Raw genomic sequence first — 20,117 nt, 5'->3', positions numbered from 1 at the left:
ACACACACACACACACACACACACACACACACACACACACACACACACACACACACACACACACACACACCGGGGCTTCCTCTGATCTCTCCCAGGCCGCGGCGCACTCCAGCCGGCAGCACACAGCAGGGACGAGGCCCCCCGGAGCTGACGCGGCGGGTCTTCCTCAAACGCCAATTTGAGCCTGTACTCGAACTCGCCCTCCTCCCAACCAAGCCCAGCGTAGCTCCCATCCCCGTAAAAGGAGAGCGATTAAAAGAATCCGCGATTTTCAGTGACATTTGGTCCAACTCGGTCGGAGAGCTTCCCTTGCTCCGCTGTAAACATCGGGACGGGAAATTTTTGGACTGTTCTCATACAACAGTGATGGTTTTGTTATATATTTATATGTATATAATATATATTTATGTTATTTATCATTTTTGTTTACATATTTATTATTTAATTTATTCTGTGTTTAACATAAAGCTATGAAAATACACCTAAAACGGTATTATTATTATTATTATAATTACTATTATTAAATATAAATTGTGATAATTATCGACAGCGACCAATATAAAAAAAAAATGTTCTGATAACATTTTTAGCATAACATTTTTCCAGCCCTATTACACACACTCAATGCATAGACGTGTGTGTGAGCTTGTGTGTTTCTGTCTGCCCTGTTTGACCCAGTAATAGGGGCTAGGTTAACTAAGTGACAAACCATTCCAGGATTATTGGCTGTGATCTTGGCAGAGGTAACAAGGCTCTCAATATTGATTGAGTCTTCATCTCCTATTCCAAAACAAATCATTATTTGCTTGTGGTGTTGAAATACCCTGACCCACAGTGTAGGAAAAAATAAAAATCTATTATCACTTCCCGCTCAATAAACATGATACTTCTGTGGACGAACCCAGGCAGTGTTTGTATGTAGCCTAATAAACAGTGCTTAAAGACTGAATAAAACTGTGGTAAAGGCAAAAGAATGAAATACATGGGAGTGTGGATAAAACATTGGCCTTGACATGGAGAGACAAACAGCGGGGTGAGGTTTTGTTGGGCTGACTTCATTTCAGTTAAACATGTTCATAGAGAAGGAGTCAGGTCAGCGGTCCAGCGACAGTTGTAAATGGTGGAATCCAAACTGATCTAACATCAGCGCTACCACGAGACATCACCCCTCAGTGCTTTCACTTCCCAGCCAGGATGCTGCTGTTCTGTCACTGGTCTATCTCTCTCAGTCCAAGCAGTATCGTCATTCCACAATATTCTTTAGGAATTATGGGTAACAAAATATTTCACTAAATGTCATAAATAGAAAATAGAAACATTTTTAAATGCCTACTTTTAGCTGCTTTAAACAATCAAGTTAGTTGCCAAAACATCACCTTTAAATTACTGTCAATATTTCAAGTAATATTTGAATATTCCTTCTATTGCAATAGAACCAATATTGTTAAATTTCCATCACTTAGTGAATATGTAATGCTAAAAGTGTTATTTTGTAAGAATGAGGGCAGTGTACCAACCTAGTAATAAACAGGCCCCCGGCTACATTATTCAAGACCATAGTATCAATAATCTCCGACGTGACTGGTACTGTTAACGGTATTGGAGAAATAAATCAAATAGATGTTCTATTTATTTAGGCTATATAGGCCTAAATAAGGCCTATAAAGGCCGTTTCCAACTTGCAAGATTAAGATATTCATCTAAGAAGCATTTTTGCTATTATCAGAAGAGACCTTTCTGCTCTCTCTTCCTCCTGCCCCATCGCTGGAGAACCGGTAAGGAGTACCGTTAAAGTACCGGATTGATAAGCAGTATTGGTAAGAGTGGTGGTACCGTTAAAATGTTACCGATGCCCATCCCTACTTGTGCCCCATCTCTGTTCTACAAACGGGGCACCACGGTCGAGGTGCACGGAGAGCCGTGTTAGCGTCAGTGTCCTCACGCGAACGATTCACACATATAAAATATATATATATTTATTTATTTATTGTTATATGATTCTACATATTAATAATTCCTCATTGAAATGGTGTCCCTGTGAATTTTTGTAAGCTCCTGTAAACAACTGTTTTGTTTATAAAAAATAAAAAATTGACTGCTCAACTTGAAGAATCTCAGTCGACTGACGGGTTTCCGACTGATGATTGGACTCGTCGACTTTCAGGGGGCAGCCCCAACTGTAACAGACAATTTTATGGATTTCCACTTTAACTGACCATTTCTACCACAATATCGGCCACAGCAATGGAAAGGCCTGAATCTTTGTGTGTGTGTGTGTGTGTGTGTGTGTGTGTGTGTGTGTGTGTGTGTGTCTGTTCATTCATGCAGTAAAGTCTTTCAGCTGCCCATCGTCCTTCTCAACCAGAACGGCCTGCTTGGCTGATGACACTTATATTTAAGTAACAGTCAACTTCATAAACTAAGCCATCTAAAGAGGCTTAAAAAACATTCCTTGCAATTACAGGATTCTGTTGGAATAATATACTCAAAAGTTCACAAGCATGGTAAGGCATGCAACCACATATACTGTATTAATACACAGACAGGCAGGGAGACAACCACAGACATAACCAGAAAAAATAAAAAGTAAATAATAGCAAAATATAAAAGGTAATCTCACACACACACACACACACACACACACACACACACACACACGATCTAGACAAGTTTCACAATAAAATCTTCCATGATAACGATGATAAATTTATGAGATTTATTTTTGATAGTTTTTTGAGTCCGCTTTCCTCTACCTACAAAGACAAAACATGAACAGCCAATCGTACAGCAGAGAAACAACCATATGATGGGGCCCACACACACACACACACACACACACACACACACACACACACACACACACACACACGCACACACACACACACCTTAAACTGGTATGTTGGTGTGGGAACACCAGCCGCAATCCTCTGGCAAAAATATTTTTGCCCCCAGGGTTTCTCGGGTTTTCTATTAAGAGCAGTGTGGTCAAGATGCTATTGCAAACAACACACACAGTGTGTAGAACACTGAAAGCCTGGCGGGAGCAAAGCTCTAACGGGGCAAGCCTTTCAGCATGCCAAGTCAACTGAGTTCCCATTATGATCAATAATATCAGGCAAACAAGTGGCCTAAATAAAAAAGCTTCCTGCCTTTCAGTCAGTTCAGCTCGCTGCTGGAGTGCATCCCTGCGAGAGACGCTGAGTGCTGGGTCATGATGAGCTATTCATTACTGAGGCCAGCAGGTGTGCTGCAGCACCCAACTCGAGAGAGCCTTGTTTAAAACAAGAGAAAATTACCACAACCCTGTCTGCTTTATACAAGATCCCACAGACAAAGTCCCTAAACGAGCTCCATCACGATCATAGATTATTTATTTAAGACCATACAACAATGACACAACTTTAACTACATAAAAAATATGTTTTTTTTATGGCTGGAGGTTACCAGATAAGCAAGACAGACAGCAGAACAAAAGCTAACCCAGCCAGGTCACAGTCACCCCCCCCCCCATTCTCTCTGGGCCACTGGGCCAGGCTGCTGGATTAGACAGAGGACAAGCTGCCACGCCCTGTAAGGACAGGTGGCAGAACACAAACAGTCTAAATGGGGGCAGTGCCTCAGGAGGTAGAGCGGGTCATCCAGTAATCGGAAGATTGCTGGTTCAAACCCCGGCCCCTCCTGGTAGTGTGCTGATGTGTCCTTGAGCAAGACACTTAACCCTCTAACTACTCCTCGTGCGCCGCTATATGGCAGCCGCTATATGGGTAAAATGCACAGTAATGCATTTTGTTGCCTTAGTACGTGTACTCTGTGCAATAACAATTATTTGAATCAAACAAATAAAAAAGGTCTGGCTAGTTGCCCCATTTCACACATATTATGGGTGTTCTGCTTTTTTCAGCAGCATAAGCTGACTGACTGACAGCTCAAGCTGACCGGCCTCTGACTGAGTCAGTCACACTATGTATGGCGAGTGCAAGTGAATCCATCATACAAGGACTAGAATATCCGTCTGCTTAATTTTGGGTTCCTAGTGAACTACGACAGCAATGGAGAGCGAGTGGTGGATTGGACGAGGATGGTGTGTCGGCGTAATTCCACAGTTGTAGGGCACTGAATGTGTGCGAAAAAAATGTAAACACTCCTAATAAACATTTATTTTTTTATTATTCTACCGCCATATAGTCGGGGTATGGACATTTAGTTTCTGTAACATGCTTTTTTTTTTTTTTAACAGAAACGATGAGAAGAAGCCATTCCGGTAAATCACAGCGAAGAAGAGACGGCACATCCTTGGATGTATCAATGACAGGGCCGCGTGAAATCCAGCAGGAAGCCCGACCCCTGATAACCCCGATCTTCAACACCAAGGTCAACGCCAAAGTAGGCACCTGGAACGTACGCACGCTGTTCCAGTGTGGCCGCAAGGACCAGGTGCTATAGACTATGAAAGACTATCGCCTGGACATCTTAGGCGTTAGTGAAATGAGGTGGACTGGGCAGGGGCGCCTCATGATTGATGGAGCAACCGTTCTTTACTCTGGGAAGCAAGATCACCATACCCATGGAGTCGGCATCATCCTCTCCAGCTGCGCAGCAAAAGCATTAGTTGGATGGAAGCCGGTGAAGGACCGCATCATCATAGCGAGGCTTTACACCAGACATGCCAAACTAACCATCGTGCAAGTCTATGCCCCAACCGAAGTTGCCTCAGAGGAAGATAAGGACGCCTTTAATAGCCAGCTCCAAACCGTGCTTGAAGAGATCCCCAGCTATGACATCAAGATGCTGATTGGAGACTTCAATGCAAAACTGGATAGCGACAGAAGGGGCCTTAACACCATAGTGGGACCACATGGGTCTGCAAGCTCCACAAATGACAATGGGGAGAGACTGTTGATGTTAACTAGCACCAATGGTCTCAGCATCGGCAGATCCAGAAGATGACTTGGGTGTCGCCTGGCGGCGAAAACCCGGAACGAGCTGGATTATATCTGCATCAACGCAAGGTGGCGCTCGTCATTACGAGACGTTCGCTCCCACAGAAGTGCAGGTGTAGGATCAGATCACTTCCTTGTGGTGGGTAAAATCAGGCTGAAGCTGAAGAAGGTGCAAAAGGTGCAGCCCAAGAGACCTTACGCGGTGGACAAGCTGAAGAACACCAACATATCACAAGCTACCATGAGGAGTTGAGAAAGAAGCTTGAGGTACCACAACATCCAACAACCATTGAGGAGCAGCGGAGCCTGTTCTCCCGTGCCCTCTCTGAGACTGCAGAGGCAGTTTTAGGCAGAAGAAGAGGTACCAACAAAGAAAGAAAGACATGGAAATTGATTGATGAAAGGAAGGGTGGATGGAAGGATGGCCAAGATAAAAAGGGAACGCAAGAGAGGCACAAGAGGCAGCAGAGAAGAACAACACAAAAACACTGTACAGGATCGTGCGGGAGCTAACCAGCTCCAGGAGCAGCTCCGGTGTGCCAATCAGGAGCAAGAATGGCACGGCACTTGTGAGCGACGAAGAACAGGAGGCTAGGTGGGTGGGACACTTCAGCAAGGTTCTTAACCAGCCAATGCCTTCTACACTCTTCAGTTTTGACCGGGAACCATCAGCTGCAACCCTGAATGTTACTTCAGAGGAGATAACCGGGACAGAGGTTGCCAGAGCAATCAAGAGCCTCAAGAACAACAAGGCACCGGGACTCGATGAGGTAGCTGCCGAGTTGTTGAAGCACGGCCAGGAGGTTGTTGTGGAGAGCCTCACCCGCTTGTTCAACATGATCTGGCATGCAGAAGAAGTTCCTGCCGATTGGAGACATAGGGTCATTGTGAAGCTGCCTAAGAAAGGAAACCTCGCGGACTGCAACAACTGGCGGGGCATCACACTGCTGTCTGTCTATCTCTAGCAAGGTATTCTGCAGTGTACTGCTCCAACGCCTAAAAGAAGAGGTGGATAATTTCTTGAGGGAAGAACAAGCTGGCTTCCGGAAGGGAAGGTCCTGCTCCAAACAGATCTTCTCTCTTCGCAACATCATTGAACAGTGCCAAGAATTCCAGACACCCCTCATGATCAACTCCATCAATTTTAAGAAAGCTTTCGACAGCATCCACTTGGAATGACTGTGGCAGATTGTCCAGCTGTATGGTGTACCACCCAAATACGTCAACATCTTCAGGGCCCTGTACCACAACTCCACTTGCAGAGTCAAAACCAACAACGGCTCAACCAAAGACTTTGACATCGTCACCGGAGTAAGACAGGGTTGTATCCTGTCACCCTTGCTTTTAATTTTTCATCGACTTTGTGATGAGGAAGACCGTCACTGGTGAAATCTTCGGCATCAAGTGGGGAGGGGACAGACTGGCCGACCTGGACTTTGCGGACGATTTGGCTCTGTTCAGTCATACCCACCTTGCACTCCAAGAGATGACCAACAACCTCCATAAGCACGGGGAAAAGGTCGGCCTACAGATAAGCCAAGAAAAGACCAAGCCCATGACCGTCGGACAGGACCAACACCCTCCACCTCTCACTGTAGGCGAACATGACGTAGAATACGTTGAGAACTTGGGGTGGCAGCCCTGTCCGATATTGTCTCTGCTAGGACATTTTTTTTTACATTTTACATTTACATTTACATACATTTACATTACATTAGGAGAAAGAGAATGGCTGGGTACGTACGCCGACTGCCAAGAGAGAGACCGGCAAGTGTGGCAATGGACTGGATGCCATAGGGTGGAAAGAGTAAGAGAACAAAGAAGACATGGAGACAGACAGCCAAGGAAGACCTAAATGAAATGGGTGTCAGCTGGCATGAAGCAAGAAGGGTCGCCAGGGACCGGAGCAAATGGAGGGGACTCGTCACCCAATGTTCCAGAAGGAATGGGAGGAACTAACTTACTAACTAACTATGGACATTTAAAAGTCAAGACCCCGAATATAAGACAACACCACTTTTTCAGACATATTTCCAGGAAAAAAAAACCTGTCTTAAATTCGGGTCAATACGGTAATTTGCCAGAACGTCTCATAATAACAAATGCTGGTTAAGTCATCGTATGTCTAGGCTCGTACACCGGATCGGACCGGCAAAACCGGAAATCAACCCAACTCTAGAACAGAGAGCTGATATTTGAGGCTGTACTGGCAAAGCTAAAACGAACACAAATTAGAACGCAGCACACACACACTTCAGGAGAAGGAGGATGACAATAATAAACCTCTGTTCAGGGTTTTGATTTCCATTCTCAATTGTTCACGGTCAAGTGTGCTGAGAATGGATGAGAATCAAATTATATACTATACAATATTATACTCTCCATTTACAGTATATACATTAAAAGTCAAATGTCCATTGCATGTGTGTGAGTGTATGTGCGTGAGTGTATGTACCCTATCATCCTTCAGGAAAGACTTGCTGCCCTTGGAGAGGATGGCAGGACAGCAGCACCCTGTTCCTGAGGCAAATCTATAAAAAGTTCAGCTCTCAGGGATAAAAGACAGCACACGAAAAATATCCTGAAGTTATGAAACTTCAGGATGAAATTTGACAAATGATTTTCATCACTAGACTCCCAGACCAGAATTGAGCTCACTTTTTCCTGATTTGGAAAACACAGCAAAGGTCCTGAAATGAAACTAAAAGTCCCTATATATAGAGGAGGAAAGCAGGAGAGGGGAGAGGATCAGAGAAATGGGGTGAGGAGGGGAAATGATAGGAGAAGACAGACCAGATACAGCAGCTTTTTCCACCTCTTTTAAAAAGCCGATAACCCAATGTGGCCTAGTTGCCACTCAAATCAAGAGCAAGGTTCAATTATTTTTTTAATTTTGTGACAGTTGCATCATAAATCTGTTTGCTTTAAACAATGAAGCAAAGTCTGAAATTGTGAGCTGTCTGAAATTAATGGAATTGGAATTAAAATTTGAATCAATACTCTGCGCTCGTACTTCTGTCTGACAAGAATGGCATGAGTGCATTTCTAGAGAAGAGAATAGGAAACGAGGGAAAAATAACAGGAGCAAAAGAAAGCAGGGAAAAGAAAAGGAAAGGAATAAAGTACAATGTAGGAGGACGATACGTGATTCAGGGGAGGTTACAGCATCTGGTTCGGGTTGTTTCTATGGAAGCTATGAAAGTGGAGGGTACAGCACGAAGCAGGGTGGAACTGGGCCGGGCTGCTGTATGTGTGTTTGTTATGGTTATGGTATCTGTGTATATGAAGAAAGCAGTATCCTCTGCCTCTGGTGGCTCAAGAGAAGGTATTCCACCCTAACCACACGGCCCAAACACTGCCAGTTTGTATTTAAATGTACGCAGTTTTATGTCTCAACATACTCACAGTTTCCTCAGTTTCCAAGTGACTTTTGATGGTGTGGGAAACTATTCACGGATACCTTTGTTTTCTTTGCAATTTCCCAACAGACGTTCTACACTTTTAAGGGTTATAACGATCTGTCTGTCTTTCTTTGTTAATTGCCTTTTTCTCACAATTATGATAGTAATATACTACTTCCTGCAGTGCAATATTTTCAAAATAATGCTTCAGAGGATATAATAATAGCCTGTTCCAATAATGCTTTTATATAGACGGAGGGTTTGTAAGTGATCAAAGGTTGGGACACCTGTAGGAATTGTTTGCATCAACTTTCAAAGCTTAATTTACTTCCATTGCTGCAGAACAGATGTAGGTTGTTGTTCCCTGAAAAGGGCCTTTTTTTTTTTTACATTCTTTTTTTCTTCCAAACTCTGAAATTCATTTTAGATTTTTGATAATCTAAACTTTTGTTTAACCTCTGGAAGTTTACCACTTACCTTTGTACCACAGGTAATTCACTGGACTGAAATGCTTAAATTTGAATAAAAACTGGAAAAATGGGAGTGTTCTAAAACTTTTGACCAGTAGTGTGTATATACAGTATATATTTGTATTTTAGAGAACATCAATTGTGTACCTCACGCTCTATGGGCCATAATCCAGGATGTTCAATGGCACTGAGCTCTTCTGAGAAGGGCAGCGATTGAACATAGTCATTAATTGAATTATATGATATGCAAAATATCAGTGCTAATATGTGCATATAATAATAATAATAATAATAATAATAATAATAAATCAGTGATAACACTTGACACAATTTAAATGGTAAATTAACTGCACTGCACTTCACACATATCATACATCACACTGATATTGACCTATACATTCACACACCAATCACACAAGCGGTTGGAACCATGAAACTACATGACATACAAGACACTTAAGTTTGACCTACCATTCTGTTGAAATGTAGATTTTTTTTGGCCAGAGTATTGTACACCTAAAATGAAGACATAACACACACACCTAATGCTAAGAATGTTACACTACATTACCACAACTCAACTCAACGTTAATACACAGGGGATCTAAATTGTTTGGGATGCTTCCCAAAACATGACTCATTGCTCAGCTCAGTTCATGAATATGTTTTTGAGGTAAGTTGCTCAAGGCTGCAGATGTCGATATGCCAGTGTGTATTTAACCGTTTTTACCTCAGGCGTGGCGCATTCTTTGTCGTTCATCATTTAAGTCCATAAAGAGCATTGACTGACAGAGCCTGGCACGGCTGCCTCTATCTCCGTCTCTGGTGTGGCTTTTAAAGCCGCACCAAATATGGAGGATAATGGAGGATTAAGAGTTTTTATGTTATGAGGTAGAGTTATAAGTTTTTACAACTTTCTGTGAAATCCGGTCTTACTATTTCTGAAAATGCAAGTCTAACTACACTGCATGTTAAGTGGCGGGAAAGCAGGAGGTAGGGCTGGGAAATTGACAAGGTAAATCTTTTTTTTTTTTTTTTACTGATACTTCAATATCGACAATATATCTGACAATATTGAGGGGATAACCATTTGCTACTTTCTATATATATATATATATATATATATATATATATATATATATATATATATACATACATATATACATATATATACACACACACACACACACACACACACACACACACACACACACACACACACACACACACACACACACACACATATACATATATATACAGTGGGGAGAACAAGTATTCGATACACTAGGTCTGTCATTTTTATCATAGGTACACTTAAACTGTGAGAGACTGAATCTAAAAAAAAAATATCCAGAAAATCACATTGTATTATTTTTAAGTAATGAATTTGCATTTTATTGCATGAAATAAGTATTTGATACATCAGAAAAACAGAACCTAATATTTGGTACAGAAACCTTTGTTTGCAATTACAGAGATCAGACGTTTCCTGTAGTTCTTAACCAGGTTTGCACACACTGCAGCAGGGATTTTGGCCCACTCCTCCATACAGATCTTCTCCAGATCCTTCAGGTTTCGGGGCTGTCACTGGGAAACACAGACTTTCAGCTCCCTCCAAAGATTTTCTATTGGGTTCAGGTCTGGAGACTGGCTAGGCCACTCCAGGACCTTGAGATGGTTCTTACGGAGCCACTCCTTCGTTGCCCTGGCTGTGTGTTTTGGGTCGTTGTCATGCTGCAAGACCCAGCCACGCCCCATCTTCAATGCTCTTATTGAGGGAAGGAGGTTGTTGGCCAAGATCTCGCGATACATGGCCCCACCATCCTCCCCTCAATACGGTGCAGTCGTCCTGTTCCCTTTGCAGAAAAGCTTCCCCAAAGAATGATGTTTCCACCTCCATGCTTCACGGTTGGGATAGTATTCTTGGGGTTGTACTCATCTTCTTCTTCCTCCAAACATGCCGATTGGAGTTTAAACCAAAAAGCTAAATTTTGGTCTCATCAGACCACATGACCTTCTCCCATTCCTCCTCTGGATCATCCAGATGGTCATTGTCAAACATCAGACAGGCCTGGACATGCGCTGGCTTGAGCAGAGGGACCCTGCGTGCGCTGCAAGATTTTCATCCATGACGGCGTAGTGGGTTACTTACATTTACATTACATTTAGTCATTTAGCAGACGCTTTTATCCAAAGCGACTTACAATTGTTCAAACACCGACGGACGCAGCCATCAGGAGCAATGAGGGGTTAATTGTCTTGCTCAAGGACACTACAGCCTGCTAGCAGGAGGAGCCTGGGATCGAACCAGCGACCTTTAGATCACTAGACCACCAGCTCTACCGTCTGAGCCACCATCCCCCTATACTTATGGTTTTCTTTGATACTGTGGTCTACTGTGTAGTTCTGGGCTGATCCCTCACCTTTCTTATGATCATTGAGGCTCCATGAGGTGAGATCTTACATGGAGCCCCAGACCGAGGGAGACTGACTGTCATCTTGGACTTCTTCCATTTTCTAATAATTGCGCCAACAGTTGTTGCCTTTTCACTAAGCTACTTGCCTATTGTCCTGTAGCCCATCCCAGCCTTGTGCAGGTCTACAATTTTGTCCCTGATGTCCTTAGACAGCTATCTGGTCTTGCCCATTGTGTGGAGAGGTTGGAGTCCGATTGATTGAGTGTGGAGAGGTGTCTTTTATACAGGTAACAAGTTTAAAGAGTTACAGTTGATACAGGTAATGAGTGGAGAATGGGAGGGCTTCTTTAAGAAAAACAAACAGGTCTGTGAGAGCCGGAATTATTACTGGTTGGGAGGTGATCAAATACTTATTTCATGCGATAAAATGCAAATTAATTATTTAAAAATCATACAATGTGATTTTCTGGATTTTTGTTTTAGATTCCGTCTTTCACAGTTGAAGTGTACCTATGATAAAAATGATAGACCTCTACATGCTTTGTAAGTAGGAAAACCTGCAAAATCGGAAGTGTATCAAATACTTGTTCTCCCCACTGCACATACATATACACACACACACACACACACACACACACACACACACACACACACACACACATATATATCCCACACATCAGAGCCCTCAAACCCTTCTGCACTGGCTCTTAAACCTCTACTGAGTCCAGTACAGTGGCAAGAAGGTGTGAGGTTACACTGTTCATGCATTTTCAAACAGAAATCATTAAGGCAGCTGAACCGCAGATGAATGCCCACAGACAGACAGGGCATAGCAAGTGGTGGCCTTTTTGTGTTTTTGTGACAATACAATTACAGACCTACCAACCATGGGAAAATATTTTGAGTAGTGTAACAGGGAGTCCCCGGGGCATTTAAATTACTGCAGCTAAATGACTCCATCAGTTATTCACACCTATTCACATCGTATGCAAGCTACTACTGTTACAAATGTATCTTATTAGCATGTATCCCTTGAAATGCATCATCTTGTAAAGTTACCTGCTGTATGTCAATGACAAATAAATCGCATGATCTGATCACGCTCACGTGATCACACAGCTGCACATACAGACTACCTGTGCAATTTTCAATTACCACAAAAGTGAGTTGCTGATTTTGACACTGTGTATTTATTATTGTTCATTATTCACTATGGAACAATAATAGAACATGAAACTGTCCCTGAGTTCCAATAAAATAAAATACAACATGGAACGTTCACTGAGTTCCAATAAAATAGAATATGGGACAGTCACATAGTTTCAGTATAATGCAACCTGTAGCTAGAGTTTTAGTAGAACACAACATGCATGTATAACTAACATGGAAATGTCCAGTTCAAACTTCAAATGACAGTCTCTTTCACTTTTAAGTGAAAATATCCCTTTATATTATATTTATATGGTATTTACCATTGCAAAATAAATTGCTATCATTTCAAAAAAATATAGAATTAAATAAATATAAAACTCTTCTCTCTTGTTCAGCTGAAGTAATCCTTCGCTCACCGTGCGTTAAACCAACTGAATCAAATCAAATGAACTACCCCCAGCCGACATTTTCTTTCTTTCGCTCTCTTTTTGGAGCGTCAACTACGCAACCGCGTTACATTACATTGGCATCGGGCTTGAGTATCAACGCATTTTTATGAGTAGAAGTACATGAGCACAGTATTGGGCGCGTACATTTTAGAATTGGATATATTTGAAACTGATATCCGACACTGACACTAATTCTGGTCATCAGCCGATCAAACGGTGCATCTCACGTTTTACATGTTAAAATTACTGTCACATTTTTGTGCTTTCCACTTAACGCACAATGCAGTGTTACGCCTCATGGATAATAAAGCATTCAGTGGATGTTGAGTGAGTGAGAGGGGAAAGGTTACAGAACCACAAGTTGTAATATCTGGTCCAATCTGAGGGATGTAGTTTGAATGACACAACGCAAACAAGCCTGTGTGGGGAAGGTGACATGTTGCGTCAGGAACAGGTTGCATGACATGGTGAGATATAATGCATGCCCTGAGGCACCATGTGAGGCCCTGATGGAAAGTCTGGAATTACAGAAATTGTAGTTTTGTTCAGGTAATCTAACAGAACTAACGATGAGCTCAGTGACATTGACCTCCTTCCCAATCTCCCTGGCACAGTTTGATCCTCTCCGATCACCGTTTCCTCCTCTCAAACCTCCAAAGTAAACCAAAGTTGTGGACAAACATATAATTTACCCTTTCTGGCAACCAAGATACATTAAGATTTGATCATCTGGTCCGACTTGCGGATCTTGAATGACCTTTTAACTGTAAGAAACACAATTCAGTGTTTTCCATCACAGTATTTCATGGAGAGTTTTTAAAGGGTATTTGGGTAGGACTGAGAAAGTTTGGCTGGAACTCACCAGATGGCAATAACCTACACATAACTATCTCTCCAACCAAATAGAGCATTTAAGTACCCCAAAGTAAATGATCAAGGAAACGGTAAAGCCCAAATATAGAAATTACAAATATTAAAGTCTTGTGATGTGTTAAGCAATGCCCTTCCAAACCAATTTACAAATGCTCCCGTTTGGCTGCATTCAAATACATTCACTGGATATAAGAATATCTCACAGTGTCTTTTTAATTAGAAACAATGGAGGTCAATACAGAAATTGCCCCCCACCTTGAAGGAAAACAACAGGCCAATATCACATAACCCTCGCCAGAGCTCAAAACTGAGCCAGAGCCTGACAGGCAGTCTTGGCACGGCAGGTGAAGAAAACGCTCTCTGGCCGTTTGTAGGTGTGAAGCAAGGTCACTCAAAGGAAACATGGCCTCAAAGATGCCTTTCTTTGTTTCACAGCCTCATCTATTTTCTGTTCCACTGCCTCACAATCTCATTGACATTAATCATTTAGATTAATACTATTAATTCTTCCTATTAATTACAGGTCTGACTTCTCTTCTTTCTCCGAACAAGGAGAAACCTAGCAAAGCAGTAACAGACATTCAATTACTTCCTGGCTGATACGTCTATTTAATGTAGCTAGTGCATGTAGCACGCATCCCATGCTTGCAGCCAAGGGCAATGTCAACGTTAGCAGTATAAGAGACACATAACATGGGGGATGGTAGCTCAGGAGGTAGAGCTGGTCCTCTAGTAATCTAAAGGTTGCTGGTTGGAACCCAGGCTCCTCCTGCTAGCATGCTGTAGTGTCCAGCAGCAAGACACTTAACCCCTAATTGCTCCTGATGGCTGCGTCCATCAGTGTTTGAATAATTGTGGGTCGCTTTGGATAAAAGCGTCTGCTAAATGACTATATATATATAACAAGAGCTACTCTAGGTTTGTAACTACAGTTCTATGAAGGAGATGTAGCTCCTTAGGAGGGACACTCCTATTGATATACATCCAACCTCGAGTAGCGGAACTACTAAAATTCATTATGTGCATTCACTTCAGCCAATCAGGATATAAACCCCGGAAGTGCTTCCCTTCTTCCTCTGAAACCAATTCAGCAAGACTGATGGGGGCCAGTGGGGTATAAAACCCTAAGGGCCTATACCTCCTTCATAGAACTGTAGTAACAAAGCTACAGTAACTCTTGTCCTTGTCATGTCAGGAGGCTCCGCCCCTAAGGGGCTGTGCTCCTATTGGTGTACCGGGGGCGGAGACCCCCGACGCCTCAAGTGTGTCACGGTCCAGGGTGAGGGCTGAAGCAACCAAAGTTGACAGTTAACACGCATGCACACACTGCACCCCTGGCAATACATCGTGTTCAATGAAGGCCATTGGGGAGAAACAACACACACACTTGATGCACAGAGACTGTAAGTCATAAAGCATGGGCAGCACGTCAGAGAATCTGAGTTGCCTGTGACACAAAAATTCCCTAACTCCGCTTGGCCACAATGCTAAGCACAGATTGTGAAAGTGACCCTGCAGAAACATCGGTCAGATAAAACGGGACAAATGCAGATGGCCGCGACAAGACTGTGGGCATGGAAGACAAACAGTGAAGACGCTACTCCCGAGCATCCTGGTGAGGAGGAGGAAGAAAGGCCTCGAAGCAGATCTCGTCAAAACCATAGGTGTAAACACTGGGTTCATACCACACTGCTGAGATCACAATTAATGGCTAAGTAGGCAGGTCGTATGGATAGAACGCACAGATCCCGACAGCGACTTCATAAAGGACATCAGCTTCAGTGGGATCTGAGACATAGTTTCAAAAGGAGCGCAACAAAGCACATCCAAAACCAGTTTGGAATCCCACTGAGGAGCGACCGTGTGTGTCACCATTAAAAAAAAACAACTCTTCACGAGTGGGTGATTAAACACCGCAGAAACCCTCATGATAGGCCGAAATCGGCGCCACACACACTCTAATGGTGGACGCGTGCGTTGCTTATCTATGAGACTGCTGGAATTCTAATATAGGAACGACACTGCAGCACAAGAGGTTGACATAACAGCGCACCACCTTAAGAATGTTCCACTTGGAGGTTTAGAACCGAGAAGTGTGCGAGAGCCCACAATGGTGGAGATCATAGCCTGTGACAGTCCGTGCTGTTCAAGCCTGTGCCATTCAGGAGCCAGGCCAACAGAGGACATCCCAGGACTGGCAACAAGGTTACAGTGCCCCCAGCCTGTGACAGCGCATCGCAGCACATGGTGATCTGCAACGGCCTCGTCACAATAAGTGGTTGGAGCTCGAGAACAAAAGTACCCCGGAGCGATCACCGACAGCTCCTCCAAACATAATTCTCAGCAACAGAACTGATGGTGAGAATGCATAAAGGAGGACCTTTGGCTACAGGTGGTGCGCAAACGCATCCACCCCCAGGGGAGGGTCGTTCCTCGCGTGGAGCTCGAACAACAAAGCACACTGAGCCGTCGCCCTCGAAGCAAACAGGTCCACCTGTGCCGTCTCGAATAGTCTCCACAACTGGATCACTATATCTGCATGGAGGAGGCAGTCTGCCTCGCGGGGTCCTACCTGTGACATGAGGTCCGCCCCCACATTCAGGTGGCCTGGGATGTGACTCGCCGACAGAGAGCCAAGCCGCAGCAGCGTCCATTTCTAGAGCCTGCCAGCTGCGAAATGGAGCGCCGGTGACCTCACAGCTCCCCTGGCGGATAATGTAGGCCGCCAGGGGACCAGGGTCCGACCCGTACTTCAGGTCGTTGCTTGTGCAGAAATCGGCCTCATGGATCGCCCCTAACAGCACCTTCACAGTGAGCATGAGTCGCTATGTGCCGATTCAGTGTGTGTAGATATACGATTGGGCACACACCGCCCGTACGCGTCAGAACCAGGAAGTAGTTTGAATAGAACCCTCTGTTTCCAAACTCCGTGGGCACCACTGTCACAGCTTCCTTACTGAAGACAACTCCTATCTTGGCGTTCAGAGATGCAGCATTCTCTGGTGACCATCTTCCACACCATGCCCTGGAAAGGCGGTGGGGTTCAACGGAATTGCAGTGCGTATTCTGTCCGTCTGTCTGTATGGCAGTGTCCTGTCCAACCACCTGGTAAGAACACTGAGGAGCCGCCATCTGGCATAGCACTCACATAAGGGGGGGCCAGCTGGGGGGTGTTGGCTATACACCCCTCCAGATCCCTAATGGCCCACACAGCCACTGGTCCCAGCCTGACAGGTGGGGACACAGCCCAAGGAGGGCTTTTCATAAAAGGGATGGTTGCGTGCCCTGTGAGCGTGTGAGTCTCTGTGGAGCGCGATGCAGCAGTAGCCATGGCGCTGATTGTGTATTGTCGGCCGAGGGGCAGTGTGTCCCATGCTGGGTGCCCACCGGTGAGGTACCGTGCATAAGGAGCCTCCAGTTCTATCACCTCCTCTCGTGAACAAAGTAGAAAATGATAGAACTTTATTTCTTTCATTAAGGAAGGGCTCCGTGCTCTTGATGCACACTTAGAAGGCCGTGAATCTGAGGACTCCGAGCTCACCGTGTGTGTGGGAGAGTCTGGAGTCACTCACTTTGTTGTGCGCTGCAGGCGATGGGCGGCAGTTAAAGTTGTAATGATAGCCCCTTTGTCCCCAACGTCATCTGCTACTGCACACAATCTGTGCCAGAGCCCCTCACGTTACAGCGTGTGGAAGAAAACTGGAAACTGCCACCGGAATGGCCTCTGCACACCGTCATTGCCATTTCTACCTGGGGACCTCCATGTGTGGAGTCGACCAGGTGCATGCTGCTCCGGCACGTGGGCGGGCAGGGGTGACATTGGACGATCTTGGTGCTACTAACATAACATATCATATCTTATCTGTCAGCACGGCAGTAAACTTGTCCTTTGCCGACAGTACCAGTGGTTTCCTGGTTGCTCCTCTGCACCTTGAATCCCACAATGTTCCTGGTGAAGTGGTTGTAGGAGGACACGGGGGGGCAGGCCTCCTACAACACAAAAGGGCATTTCCCCTTCATAAATTCCTGGCTCAACAATGTCATGCAATTCTACAGTGCATAAACCTATTTTCTCAGTTGGATTAAATCACATGTTCATAGTTTACATAAATTAATGCTCAGGACCCCCATAGTAGCAAACGAGGGAGGGCATAGCAGGGACCATCGGTTCGACTCCTGATGTGTGTACGCCCCACATACCATCAGGTCCACATCCACGGCCAATGGTAGTGGGGCCATGGCAATCTCCATGCGCCCTGCAGTGGAGGAAAGGAGGCGGAAGTCTGCACGGAGGGACCAGCCCGGTGGTTCCCCGCTGGATAATGGTGCGAGCACAACTGAGGCCTGGCCCTTGTTGAATAGATTGCCGCTGGGCCCGAAGACAGGTGGAGAAGGAGGCCGGGAATGGATGTCCCCTACATCCACGATGAGGGGTTCATTGTCCTCCCCATCAGTGGTGTGGGTTGGTGACGGCCCCCTCATCTCCACAGTGGCCTGGGCCATCGGCACAGAGTCTGCAAAGAATTTTCTCCGACCGACCCACTCGGTGGACGAGATGAAGCTGCAGGTCTCACACGTTGGTGGCACAACAAGACCGGAGGCGCCGTTCTCCACTCCCAGACAAATTAATCCTCTGTCGTGCTACCATCGGCTCTGTGCATATACAAATGGCTCTAGCTGGTAGAGAAGCCATTTTTCAAGATACTGGGTAAGACTACTTGACGACGGTGACCTTGAACTTGAACTTGTAGAAAGTTGAGTGCTCACATATCAGTGTGCCGAAGGGGGGCATTTCCGGGGTTTATGGGCTATGATGGTTCATCCTGATTGGCTGAAGCGAGTGTACATGATAAATTTGAATAATTCAGCTATTCAGGGTTGGATGTTAGTGTAAGCCTTAAGGGACCGAGCCTTCTGACATGAAGTGAAGTGCGTCATCATGGACATTGTGTGCATTAAGACATAGGAAGCTGTGCCAGTGTAAATGGCACGCACAACTACTGAAACAAGAGAGAGAGAGACTGAGACAGAAGGGCAGAATAGAGATAACACAACAGAAAGAGAGGGCGAGCAATAGAAATTAAGTGACAACAAAAGCAGAGAACAGAGCGTGGAAGATGCAGATGGATCGATGGTTAATTACACAGCAGGCAACCTCCGCTTTGTACTTCCGTCTGAACATCTGACAGCCACCATGCCCAGAGCAGAGAACAGACAAACAAACGAATGATCCCAGGGAATCACTCGCAGGAAGAGGAGAGGGGAACTCTAGTTCAGAAAGAAGCTAATAATAATAAAGAGAGGTGGATACTACACCAGGCATGGGCAAACGGGCCGTGAGACAAATTAATCTGGGCAGTGGAGCCTCCATCACCAGAGACACAGCGGGGGGGGGGGGGGGGGGGGGGGGTGTATCGATGCCTCTGCAGAGGCAGAGAGAGTGACTGAGAACGTCTCCCTGTTACAGAAGTGCAGGATTTACTATATACAAGTAAATAGTGTTCACACACAAAAAAAAAATCCAGTCTTACCAAATGAAGTCCCTTTCGCAACGGAAAGCAACGTGAAGACGGCCTGCACTCCTGGCAACTAGATGCAGGTTTGAGCCTGGAGCCTACCCTTGGCCTAGCCCCCAGTACAGAGCCGGATGGCCTGGTACTCACCTGTCCTGTTCTAGCCCCTGAGGATCCCCAGCAGTCCCCCTTCTGGGGTCTCTCCTGGGGACCCTCTGAAGTCCCCCAGGAGAGAATGTGGTTCCAGGGATCCCCGAGGCCGTCTGCTGTCTCTGTGGCCGGGCGTCACCATGTTTCTATGGCCCGGAGCCCCCGTGTCCCAGCGCCCCTGTGTCTCTGTGGTCCGGCGCCCTCGTGTCTCCGTGGCCCGGCGCCCCTGCTGTCCAGCGCTCCAGTTCCTCCGTTTCCCTGCTCCATTGCCCAGAGTCTCCATTGCCCTGCTTGCCCTTCTCCTGGCATGACTTTGGAGTCCCAAAAGAGGTGTTCGAAGGTGAAGAGCCAGCTTTCCTGAGGCTCCTCGCTATCACCTGGAAGCAGGATCCCGGACTCGCCCAGATGTTAGCGTTTAACAGGTGGAAGTTATACGCCCACCCTTCTCTGCCTCCCATTTCTCCAAAGCCTGTCATTCCAGTCTCAGTCTGTTCCTGGTCTCCAGCTGTCCACCGCTACTGAGTCTCAGCATGTTCCTGAGTCGTTGGCCGATCCTGCTGAGGCTTGCCCCGTTCCTGTTCCCAAGCCTTCAGCCTCTCCTGCGAGGCTCAGCACGTTCCTGAGTTGTTGGCCGATCCTGCTGAGGCCCGCCCTGTTTCTGAGCTTGAGCCGTCGGCCACCTCTCCTGCGTCTAGCCCAAGTATTTGGAATAAATCCCATTATTTAAAACAATAGGATTTTTTTTTTCCTCC

At 45.3% G+C, this 20,117-nt stretch overlaps 1 protein-coding gene across 3 annotated transcripts in view; it reads right to left on the bottom strand.

The window, feature by feature from the left end:
- The window catches only part of pip5k1ca (phosphatidylinositol-4-phosphate 5-kinase, type I, gamma a), a gene marked incomplete at its 5' end in the record, with an annotated part of 71,994 nt that overhangs the window by 47,778 nt on the left and 4,099 nt on the right, over positions 1 to 20,117 (bottom strand). Inside the window, one exon of one of the 3 annotated variants that reach the window (XM_080015238.1) lies at positions 19,366 to 19,462. The exons of the other annotated variants lie outside the window; for them this stretch is intronic. Of the gene's footprint in view, positions 1 to 19,365; positions 19,463 to 20,117 lie in introns of those variants that run through there. 3 annotated transcript variants of the gene reach the window in all.

This window comes from Zeus faber, assembly GCF_960531495.2.
Source record: "Zeus faber genome assembly, chromosome: 1".
In the NCBI taxonomy this organism is placed as follows: Eukaryota; Metazoa; Chordata; class Actinopteri; order Zeiformes; family Zeidae; genus Zeus; species Zeus faber.
Note: the sequence above shows the minus strand (reverse complement) of the source record. Positions and strands in the feature narration are given on the sequence as shown.